This window comes from Myotis myotis, unplaced genomic scaffold, assembly GCF_014108235.1.
Source record: "Myotis myotis isolate mMyoMyo1 unplaced genomic scaffold, mMyoMyo1.p scaffold_m19_p_7, whole genome shotgun sequence".
Classification (NCBI taxonomy): Eukaryota; Metazoa; Chordata; class Mammalia; order Chiroptera; family Vespertilionidae; genus Myotis; species Myotis myotis.
The window spans coordinates 82758853-82771402 of NW_023416379.1; the positions used below are offsets into that span (position 1 = coordinate 82758853).

Consider the following 12550-nt stretch of genomic DNA (forward strand, 5'->3'; position numbering starts at 1 on the left):
TATGCTAGAAATGTCAGAAGTTAATAATATCAGTTTACTTAAATTCTGATCCATAAATCAAATGAATGTATATTTGGCTGTGTAAAAACCACATGTTTTGTGTGAAGACAATTTCCAAGACATATGAGTCCCCTCTCCCATCCTAATGCTACTACTATCTGTGCTCTTGACCTGCAAGGTGGTTTTCTTTGCTCTCTCTTCTGAACTCTTTGCCTCAGAGATCCAGTTCTCACTCTTGGCTGCCAGCTATCCTCTGTCTGTGTGTAACTCCAGAATTAGCTTTGCTAAATAGATGCTTTCCTCTGGTCTCAAGTGTCCAGCTGCTTGGGAACACACATACCCTGCCCCCACTTGAAAACATGGATAAAACCAGGCCTTCCACCTTTTAGAAACAGAACCCACTCTTCAATTTAATTCAAAACAATTCAATTCTAAAAATGGTTTCTGAGTGCAAAACTCCTGTCTTGCAATTAAAATGATTAATTGACTCATTGACCTTGGCCTTCCCCCCCAGGTAATGAACATTAGGACCCATGCTTCTTTTTTACTGTGTAGCTCCAGTGTCTATCACCGTGCTTGGTAGGTGGTGGATAATAAGTAAATGCTTTTGAATGAATGGTTGAATGAATGAAAGAATAAAGAAAGAAAATGATATGAAGATGAAGCCAAGCTGCCTCTGTCCCCCTCCGGCTCTCCCTCCTGTAAAGGAAACACCTAGGAAGAAAACTAGGAAAGTAGGGGAGAGAATATGTTCGATGGAATGGTCTGATGACTTGGAAGAGAGACTTAGTCTTTGCAACACTGGTGGCAACTTTCTCCAATTGCCCACAACTATCAGGGATATCACTGAGATGCTACTACAAAATAACATGCTTCCTTAACACTCTTACCTGGACATTCTAGAAATTAGAGTACTTAGGCCCATTCTCCTAATGAGCATGTTAATCTTGCCTAGAGCTTCTTGGTCTGGTGATTACAGAATCTCAGACCAGATTATGTCACAATTTCAGATCTAGGATTGCAAAACGAGGCCACCCAGGAGATGACGATGGTTCTTTTTCTACCTTGGGGAACTCTAATACTTGTCTTTCAAATACAGATTATTTCCACAGTATTTTTTTTACCCAAAATGTTTGTGGTACAGTTGCTTCTTACAGTGAATATGTCTCTGTACCTTTGAAATAATGATACTGAACTCTGCAAGGATAGAAGTGAATATACATCTTAGTTCTAATCCTCATTGAAAATCTATAAAGTATGTAATTTTCTATCAGTTAGGACTCTTTATGGCAAATGACACAAAATACAATTTCACAATTTATTGAGCAAAAAGAGAGAATTTGTTGGCTTAAAACAAACAAACAAAAAAAGCCCAGTTGGTGGTGTGCAGGCATGGCTACATCCAGGGGTCCAATCAAGCTCTTTGGCAACCTGTCTCTCTTCATCTTGGTTCTCTTTGATTTGCCGGCTACTCTCAGACTGGCGCTCTCTACATTGTGACCTCCAGCGGTTCCAAGTCTAGGGGGAAAGAACCCCTTTGCTCCATAGACCTAAAATGTAGACAGTATCTCATTGGCTCTGATTGGGTCATGTGATTTTCCTGGATCCAATCACTGTTGCCAAGTGATTGGATGCTCTTATTGACCATGTCCTGGATACCTTCTCAGTCACATGCTCAACACACTGTAGTTTTTTTCCTCTCTCTTCCCAAATGAAGGTGCTTTTAAAATAAGAGATAGGGCAGAGACCCAGCCACCATATGATAATACCAATTTTGCTCTCATTTTCACAAATGGCATATCTAAGGCTCAAAATAATAAAGGTCACACAGCCAGGGAGCAACTATATCAGCCAGAATCTGGCAGGAAACAGGATCTAGCTCAGGTAGTTAGAGACCAATGACGAAATAATTTATAGAGGTGCAGACACTGTTAAGGGAACCAGCCAAGGCTGGTGAGGAGCTGGGAATCCAGGCACAGCAGGGCCAATTGGAGTCTGAGGGGCAAGAGCTGGATCCCAAGAGGAGAGAGGCCGACTGACAGGAGCAGTACTGATGGAGGTACATTGCCACTGCCAACAACGCAGAGCGGAGAGGGAGCCTGGAATGGGACGGGGGCCCTTTATTTACCTTTTCCATGCCCTGATCTTTTTCTGGTGCCTCCCACTGAGAACCAGGAACCAGTCAGTATGGGATGCTGCCAGAGCACAGAGCAGGGCAGAAATAGATGCAGAAGTGAAGAGGGAGCATAGCTAGGCACTGCTGCTATGTAAATTCTCGAACTCAGTGCTAACGAATCCAAAAGTTAATAGCTACTCCTCTACCCACCTTTTATATTAAGAGGAGTGTGTGTGCTCAGAGTGTGTGTGGGTAAGAACCTCTAAATAAGACACTGCTCCCCTGCAAGCTTGATTGACAACTCTCCCTTAGCCGCCTGCTCCCAGGTATCTTAAAACTGCAGCTTCAGGTGCTTGTCCCTGTGGCAAACCCTCCCCATGGTGCCACTCATCTCATCACACTACCACTGAGGGTTCCAACATTTTTATCTCTTCGATGCTTCACCAGAAAAATTGCTTAGACTAGGAATGTTAGCAGGGACATCTCAGATATGATCCACTTTCCTCCATCTGAAGGAGCATAATCCTTTGGGAAAACGTTGAGTTCTGTGTTCATGTAAGGACAGACTAGTTGGCTATAGAGACCAGCATCTTAAAAGTACAAGGTTCTATGGTTACATTTAAATAAGAAAATGAAATCAGAATTCTGACCATCGAAGCAAGTGCCCACTGCTATCTAAGCTTGAGACCATTGTTTTCCTGGAAATATTATAAACTCGACCTTAAACCCGTGATCTCTCTGAGTCATTCTGCAATAGGTATGTTGAGGACATTTCCATGTTTCAACAGACATATGGCTAATGTACCTTCTGCTTATTTCAATTGCTGGAAAATACTTTGTTTTTTTGTCTCACAAGGGAATATTACTTTGGGGAAATGGAGGCAAATTAGCCATTAGCAGTCCTGAGTCATGTCTTTCTGTTATTAAATCTTCTTGGCATCCCTGGTGATCTGCACCTGGGTGGTTGTGAACAGTCCTGAGCAGAGGAAGAGAGGACCTCGGGCCTGGGGGGTGCACTGAGGTCATTTGGTACAAACTTCTACCTAAAATGGGCTGCCAGACCATTTCTGCCCTGAAGTGGGAGCTTTCCAGTTCACAAGGCAGAGCCATGTTGCATAAATTCACATTTAACCCATAGAGTACGGGGGAGCGCGATCGCACTCCTCCTGTCTTTCGCAATATCTTCATTCATGCATTCAAAGCCAACATGAATTTTATTTTAGCATTATATGTTTTGTTCAAATTTTTTTCTTCTAGTATTTTAGAATACAATCAGCAAACAATATATGTCGAAGATGAAAACAAATGTAGTAAAGGTTTCCTTAAGTTTTTAAATATGTAACTTCATTTACTTGCGATTCATAATTTTTTTTTTCCTAAACTGCTGTAAAATCAGCAAAAATGCCTTGACAATTTTAGCATAGTTCCTAGGATATTGGTTGGCACTCAAATGGTTAAAAATCTCTCCTCCTCCCAAACTTCCCATTATTCTTACTGGGGCTTTCCCTGCCTGTTACATCAACACTGGGGAAGGCTGTTTTGACCACATTTCATCTTTCCAAACCCTGTTTAAAAAAAAAAAAAATAGCCCAAGCTAAAAATGTCTATTTTCTCCTATCTCTCACATAACTTGACTTCTAGACTCCTTCCATCTTGGTTTCCCAGCAACAAACTCTTTCTAGTTTATTGTTTTCTCCAATAAAATGTGGCTTATGCTCCATGAGGCCTGACCCACGCAGCGTGCCATGAGGCCGTGGCCCTCAGTGATTGGCCAGGATTTTGCTATGCCCTGTTTTGTTTTCTAGCTACTGTGTCATGGTCTTGGCTCACATTGAGCCTGACTTCACTCAAACCCTTGGATCTTTACACAAGGACTCCTGCCAAGCCACAACACCTCTCTTAATATCTGTGGAATTGGTCGTTATAGAAATAACATTCACATTTTCTTTTATTATAAAAGCAACACAATAATTGGAGGACATTTAGAAAATGCAGTTAGCTCATTTGTTGATTTTTTTAAAAATCAGGAACAACTTCACTATCCAAAGTTATCTGCCGCTAATATTTTGCTGTTTATTAAAGGTAGGGAAAAGATAAAATAAAATAAAATGACAATAGGGTCCAGGCAGGTATGTATTGTGAATCCGGGAAGCAGGCTGAGAGTGAAACCGGATGGAAGGCTGGAGAGGGGGGTCATTTTTCAGCTCAGATTACCTGTCACTCTGGAAGTGAGAGTTCAAAAAAACTAGAACCAGATATTCTGATTTTTTTTTTCAAGAGGCGCTGAAAAGGAAGAATTTATGAAAAATCTGCTTCGTAGGTGCTAGCAACTGACTTATGTTGGCCATAGAATTCATGTCTTTGGACACGTGGGACCTGAGCGCTGGTAACAAGGCCCGGTCTCTGATGTATCCTTCCACCTTGTCCTCTTTCTTCCCTCAGAACAAAACTGGCTCATCCTTTCTCCATAGCAGCCAACGGCGACTGTGGTCAGCTAGGTTCACTGCGGAGACCTGCCTTAGCTTGCGGCTCCTCGTGGAGGCCCCTCTCAGACTCACTTCTTTCCCATCCTCCACCCATCTTTCTCATTTCTACGGAAGAGCCTGTGCGGGTTACATCTACGCCTGAGCGTCCCTCCATCCTCAGACCTCTCACTCCAACCCCAGGATTTCAAAAGTTTCCTCCCCCAAACTCCCTCTCTTTGCTATACTCAATGCAGAGAGAGCACCATGAGGCCATGTGGGACAAGTGCAGCCTTTGGAGTTTGAATGACTCAAGTTTGAACCCTGATCTAGACTTGACCAGCTGTATGTCTCTGGAAAATCGCTGTGACTTCTCTGAAATGTTGTTTCCTCAGCCACAGTTCTGAAAATAATGATGCTAAGCCTGAAAAAAGAGTTCAGAGGATCAATGATAACATAAATAAAAGAATGACTAAAAAAGATGAGAAGCTATAAGTAGGCTGGAGGATCTAAGTTATTCTTAAACATAGAGATACAAGGAAACACTCCAAACTGAGGCAGGAAAAAAAAAGAGCTTACTATTGGTGACTCTGGTTCGTTCCTATCTGGTCCGGTCTGTTTATGTTCCAAAGGCATGTTGGCATCAAATCAAGTATCTCGTCAGACTGGTATTAGTTTTAATAATGAATTACTAAACAGCTGTAGACTCTGGTTTTTCAAATATGTGGGAAACAAAATTCTCAACTCAGACCTCTTGGAAATACTTTATCTTATCAAAGACTTGTCCCTGGTTCCCTCATGGCAGACAGTTCCCTGAGCATGTGATGAAGGCCTAAGCATTCACACACAGCTGGGGCTGCCTCTGGGTGTGCACTCACCCGCTCTGCCCTTTGGGTGCTCCACCCAAGCCCTGAAGCCAGGAAATGTCACAGGGTTGATGAGAGTGTCTGATAGACCCAATAAATACTTTTTGAATAAAATAATGGACCCAGGAAAAGTTCAGTGGGAAGAGATAAAAATCTTGTATTCACTCCCTTCTGACTCTCTGCTCTTTACCAGGTGTGTAAGACTGTAGGAAATTACTTTCATCTCCCTGAAACTTAGCTTCCTCATCCATAATACTGGGAATAGTGACGCTTGCCTCTCATTCCCAGTGACCTCCAATATTAGGTTGCTTTTGGCTGCAAGTAAAAGAAAACCTACTAAAAGTGAGAAAATCCAGACACTTATCATCTCACATATCAAGATGCCCAAAGGGAGGTGGTGCAGCAGCTCATTGATGGCTGGGCTCTGAGGCAGCCCCTCCATAGGTCTCCTGATGGCTGCATCACATCCCCTCATGACAGCCTTAAACACAAAAAGGATTCCCTAGAAGCTACCAGCATATTTTCCTTTAGTTTCCATTGCCCAGACTTCAACCACACACTCACACCTAAATGGGCACAGACGGGATTATTATAGTAGTTTATACTGATCACTGGTCATCCCCTGGTGCTGGAGGAAAGAGTCCCCCATTCCCTGAGCCCCCTGCATCCCCTATTTGAACAGAAGGGGATGTTGAGCATCCAGCAAAAAGAGGAAATGGTTATTGAATAATAAAAATAGCAAATAGTGATAGTTATTATTTATTGATAGCTATGTGCCAAGCACTGTTCTAGAGACTATACCTGTGTGAATTCCTCATAACATATCTCTATGAGGTAGGTTCTATTGTCACATCTTACACATAGGGAAACAGACGCGTGAGAGGTTAACTTGATTTCCCCGTGGCACACAGGTAGGAAGCTGGTAAGTAGAAGGCCAGGATTTAAATCCAGGCCAATTGGCTCTAAAGCCTATGCAATTAACCCTTAATCTTTGTCAGCTTCTCCCAGTGGGGTCTGCCACCCTCTCCTTTGGTAAATCAGTCCTAGACCCTCTGAAGTAAGGTCTTAGACAAGTGAAACGAATACTTACCAGTTGAATAAGTACTTGAGTATGGTTGCCAGGGCACATCCGTAGCAGATAATTTCTAATGATAGCAATAATAATAAAGCCTGCCTATTGTAGGCCAGGGGTCTTTATGACATTATCTCGTGTGATCATTTCATTATTATAATAGCCAGCAACTTCAATATTTCCCCCCCATTTTACAGAGGAAAATGAGATTCAGTGAACCTGCCCAGGTTAGTGAGAAACTAGGTTTGATCTCAGTTTTGCTTATGAGGTTCATGCCCTTTCTCCTGCATTCCACAACCTATAAAAATTAATAAATTAGCCCTAGCCAGTTCTGTTCAGTGGTTAGCGTCAGCCTGAGGACTGAAGGGTCTCAGGTTTGATTCCAGTCAAGGGCTTGTACCACAGTTGCAGGCTTGGTCCCAGCCCTGGTCAGGAGGCAACCAATGGATGTGTTTCTCTCACATCGATGTTTCTCCCTGTCTCTCCCCCTCCCTTCCATTCTCTAAAAAAAAACCAACAAAAACCAAAAAACAATCAATGGGAAAATATTCTCAGGTGAGGATTTTAAAAAAGAATTTATATCTGCATTAGTCAGGTATCAGGCAGCACCTCTATCACAGAGGCATCCCGCCTCTTTAATACCAGCCAGGCAGAGTAGCCACTCGAGGTGACAGGAACTGTGAAGCTGGGTCAGTTTATTACCCGCACATTTCATCCTGGAGAACAAGGGTCTTTTTGAAGCTGGTCCTTAATATCAGGCTGACGAGAGTTTATTTCCACTTCCGTTAAGACATTTATTATATTCTGGCCAGTTGATAGTAAGCTCGTTGCTGTCCTGTTCTCAGAGTGAGACAGTCATATTTTGGAAGACAGTCATATTTTCCTTATCTCTTGATTTTCCACGGTGCCTAGCACAACGTTGTCGTTACCATATACTCAGCAACTATGTGTGGCATTTTTTACAAAATGACATTTTATTTTGGAATAATTTTAGATTTACTGAATAGTTGCAAAGACAGTACAGAGAGTTCCTGTACAGTCTTCACTCGGTTTTCCTAGTGTCAACATTTTACATAACCTTTGTACACTGCTCAAAACTAAGACGTTCGCTTTGGTACTAAATTAACTAAGCTGCAGACTGTATTCAGATGGCACCAGTTTTTCCACTAACATCCTTTTTTGCTCCAGGATTCAATCCAGGATACCATACTGCACTTAGCATGTATAGCATTTAATTTGAAGATTTTTCCCCCATTATTTTAAGTGTCTAAATGTGGTAGAAAAGGAATACTATCTGTATATACAGTTTCTGTGGATAATAATAGTCTTGAAAATAGCCAGCATTTACTAAACTCTTACTATGTGCCAGGCACAATCCTAAGTAGGTTATATGTACTATTTTATTTTTCCCCATAAAAAAACTCTAAGAGGCAAGTATTATTATTATTATCTCTATTTGGCAGGGGGCATGCATGTCACTTAGCTACTCAGAGCCATGATTAAAACCCAGACAGTCAAACTCTCAAATGTCATGTATAAATGCAATATTTGAGAATAAGCTGCAAGGGAGTGAAAGAATTATTAGGTGGCTTTTTTTTATCGCTGTGCTGTGGTGACAGGTAAGACTGAAAACATTGCTAGTCCTTCCAAATGTATTCTCTGGGTCTTTGCGTGTTCTACCCACTCCTTATGAATGAAAGAGGGCAGCATGCAGGGGTCGTATGACTTGCAAAAACAGAACTGAAGGTCTTGACACCTCCCTGAAGGTCAAACTCCAGCCCTGCCTTATGTACTAGAGTGTCTTGCCCAAGCTGGGGATATAAATGATAAATGAATGTGGTTGGTCATCATTTTCCCTATCAGAGATCTCATGCTGGAAGAGCAGAGGTGTTGAAAGAGAAAGTGGAGGTGAACTGGCACTGTACCCTGGAGAAGTTCGGATGGCAGGCTGGCGTCTCCCTGGCGCGGGGTGTTCTAAATGCTCTTAGTTACAGCTACGCGAGCTCCATTTCATTTACAATAGGAAGACTAAGAAAATATCAGCATGAATGGCAATAGCAAAAGATCCAAAAATATGCAAAACTAAAGGATTCTGTAAAGTCACAATTTTTGTCTTTCCTCTTATTCAACACAATACTCTGTAGAACCACTTTTCATTTAAAAATTCCTATGGAGAGCATAGTGACTCAGTGTATTGGTTTGTAGTTTTGGTTAATGGTTAATAAATTATTACATAATAAATCCCTCATATTATTTTTTTATTAATTATGGCAGTGAGGAGATAAGGGGTGGAGTAGTGTCAGGCCAAGAAAGCAAGCTCCATTCGTCCATTCATTGTTATTCAGCAAAATGCTGTCTCCCTTTATATGCCAGTCTCGGACCATGGCTTCTCCACCTATAATTGGTGATAGACATGAAACTAAATGATGGATCTAATGTTGTGGTCCCTTTGAAAGAAATAGCAATGTACATGGTTTTACAAATTGTCAGTTATGACCCATATAGCATGCTAATACTTGAAATAGAACACAATAATGTTGAAAAAATATGAGTCCATTCTAAATGAAAGTATTCTTTCATGAAGCTTTCATTTCATCAATATACAGGGTGTGTGTGCACGTGTTTGTGTGTGTGTGTGTGTATTCATGTCTTTATAAAATATCAAAATTCTCCATTTCTACCAAAGGAGTTTGAGCAGCGTTGGTCTGAACTTCAATGGCAAAACAAAGGTGGAAGTGATTAATTCCCTCTAGAAACAGGAGTAGTAGGGTAGTAGGGCAGATAGGAATAGTCTCCATGATGCTTGAGTCTTGAATAATGGTTTTCAGAGATCGATGATAACGAGGGACATTCTGAACTAACAAAAGCAAAATGGGAAAGGCCCAGCAGCCTAGACCATTGTGGACACTGCCATTGGGCTGTTCTCCTGAAATATGAGGACTAAGAAGCCCCCGGGCACGCATGTCAAAGGGCCCGAGAGAATTGCTATTCTGTGTGCCTAAGAGCAGAGCTTTTCAAATTCAATGCATATACTAATCACCTGGGGGCCTTGTTAAAATGGCCAAGCTGATTCCGAAGGTCTGTGCTGGACCTGACCCTCTACATTTCTAAAAAGCTCCCAGATGATGCTGATACTACTGGTCCAGGGACTACACTTTGAGAATCAAGGCCTATACTTAGGGAATAAGAATGAAGTGTTTTCAGTGTCCCGGATTTTTGGTCCTTGGCCTATATATTATCCTTGAAACCTATGCAGATGGAGGCATGCTTCTGGTGTGTGGGAACGTGCGGTGTTGCTGGACCAGGTAAAAGCCCTGCCTGACAGTCATTGAATATTACCGTCTGGCAGGTGCTGTTCTAAGTCGGTTATGTGTAGGGTCTTATTGGAAACCTGTCACAAGTCTGAAAGATAGGCACTATCATCATCATTCCCATTTAATAGATAAGAAAACGGAGTAACTTCCTTTAAGATATAAGATGTGGTGGAACAAGGATTCTAATCTGAGGCTCTTACAGGCACATTGGGCTGTTTGTATGCCTGGGATTGGGGGCACATGCAGTCCTGTCTTTTTCTGGACCATTTGCCCATCCTCTCCTGATATTTTTTCTTTTATGAAGACTATAAAAGTGGAAACAATACATACTTCACTAACTTGTCTTAAGGGCTGAATTAAAACATGCATATAAAACAGCATAGTGTCTGCACACAGTAAGTAGACATTATTCACATTAAATAATTGGTTCTCAGACCAATGAAATTCCAGAGGTTCTAGAACTAAACTTTTTCTCTCTACCCCAAACAATTCCTACTATTCTTATGCAAGCTGGTTAGGAAGATGTTGAGGTATGAGAATTTTTATTGCATATTATTTGGGAAAATTTTTGGTTTGTTTGTTTTAATATGGCTTTCTCCCCCCACCCCCCTCCCCAAGGAACTGAAAGTAAAAGTTTCTGTTTTTTATCCAGGTCAGAGAACTGGATACTTGGTGGGCAGAGGATGCTAAGTGGATCTTCTTGAGGTTCCTAATGCCAACTCCAGGCGCATCCCCAGGAGATAGGGACACACGGCCCTACCAGCTATTGATGGACAACCTGGGCTTCATGTCCATCAGGGATCACCAATCCCAAACCATAACAGGTTATTAATAACCACATTTCCTCACTTTTTCTCTAGATAACATGGCCTTTGGGAAAGGGCATCTATAAAAGAAGCAATATATTTCGCTCTGAGTTAAATACAAGTCCCTGATGGTGCATGTTAAGATTATGTTGATTCCTTTTAAAGGTTTTTCTCTGAAATAACTTCAAATTCATTTAAATTACCTTTTTCTCATTTTTCCTTCCATGTCAAAATTCTAATAATTATGACTATCATCATCATAATCATCATCATCATTTCACCACTTTGATCCTTAATTTGCTGAGTGCTGAGCAATGTCTCAATGCCTCCATGAGTACAGGGCTTAAACTCAGTGAGCTATTGCCCAAATGAAGTTTGGCTGTGGGCAAGTAAGAATTAAGTGAAATAAATTTAATTGAATGAGATTGAAAAGAAACCATAGCTTGTCATCTTTGGTTCTTCTTGGTGCATCTTTGGGCCTGAGATGAGATGAGTTTTCATTATTTCATTGCCAAATATGGAAAAGGTAGAACAGCTGGAAGACTGGCAAATCTATTTACAAGGAAGTAGAGGGAACCATTTTATTGAATTCTAGAATATTAGATCTATAAAGAACATAGATTTTATAAACCATTCTCCTCCCCCAGCACTTTACAAATGAGGAAACTGAGGCTCAGAGAATCTAACTGTTAGGTTAGGTGGCTCAGGAGGCGGCACAAGAAATAGAGTCCAGTGAATCAGAAAAGAAAGGAAAGGAAAAGGTTTATTCTGCGTCCCCGGGAGACCCACGTACCCCAAGGACAGGGCACGTGGATTCACACCAACAGGGAGGGGGGCGCTTTTTTTATACTGCGGTTGGGTGAGGGGCGGGGACATGAGCTGAGGAATTCTCTGCTGCAGGGAATGGGAGGAATATTCAGGACGAAGTTCTTATCTGTGTGGGGGTATGTGAATTCAGGGAGAAGAAGCTGGTATCTGTGTCTGGCACCTTGATCTGTGAGAAATTCCAGGGGAAGTCCATTATCTTGTCATGTCTGCATGTATCCGATCCTGGGCTCTCTCCAACCTAACATCCCGGCCTTTTGGTGATAAGGGACGGCCACTCGTTCTGGCTGCTTCCAGCTGACCACGGGCAGCGAGGGGGGGGGGGGGCAGTTAAAGGCCAGGGTTTGGTAGAGGCAGGTCGGAGGGGAGCCGAGTGTAGGGATGGAGCAGGAGCTGATTCACAGTCACTCGTGACATCTCCGCGATCCGGGAGCGGATGAACTTGAGGAGGCAGGGGGCTAGGAGAAAAAAGACACAGATGAGAATCAGGGGCCCTATCATGGGTAGGACCCAGGTGGCTAAGGGGCTTTGGAACCAGCCGGAAGGAGAGTTGTCCTGGAAGTGTCCTGCATGTAGTTCTTCAGTCAGCTTAGTCAGGGTCTGTACGTTTTGTTCCACTACCCCAGACTCATTGATGTAATAACAGCATTCTTCCTGAAGGAATATGCAGGTTCCTCCTTTTTCTGCAGTCAGAAGGTCTGAGGTGAGCTGGTTCCGCAGGGCTACTTGGGCTACTGATGTCACTTGTCACTGTAGGGAGGCTAAAAAGAGGCGGTAGTAGACTCCAGGGCTAACTGGAGCTTGTCATTAAAGTCCTGAGCAGTGACCAGACTGTTCCCGAGGGCCCCCCAGTGAGGCCTACTGAGGCAGCGATACTCACCCCTAAAATGACAGGGAGGAAGGCAGCCCAGCGGGTCCAGGGATGGGATGGAGGGAGCAACCAGTGAGCTCCGACTCTCCATACAAGGTTAGTTGGGGAACTACTGTGACCACGAAGCAAGGCCTGGGGTCAGAGGAGTTCATGCAGTTCCTTAAGGTGCCGTTGCACCAAAAGAAGGTACCTGGGCTGGCCTTGGTGAGACTGGCTGC

General features: G+C 42.6%; 1 long non-coding RNA gene across 1 annotated transcript; it reads right to left on the reverse strand.

Moving 5' to 3' along the window:
* Positions 1–1377: 1377 nt before the first annotated feature.
* LOC118659888 lies at positions 1378–5414 on the reverse strand. Its single transcript, XR_004968737.1, has 3 exons — positions 5158–5414; positions 2129–2195; positions 1378–1550 (listed from the first exon to the last, which is right to left on the reverse strand). It is a non-coding gene; the product is annotated as an uncharacterized LOC118659888 (long non-coding RNA).
* Positions 5415–12550: the final 7136 nt, after the last annotated feature.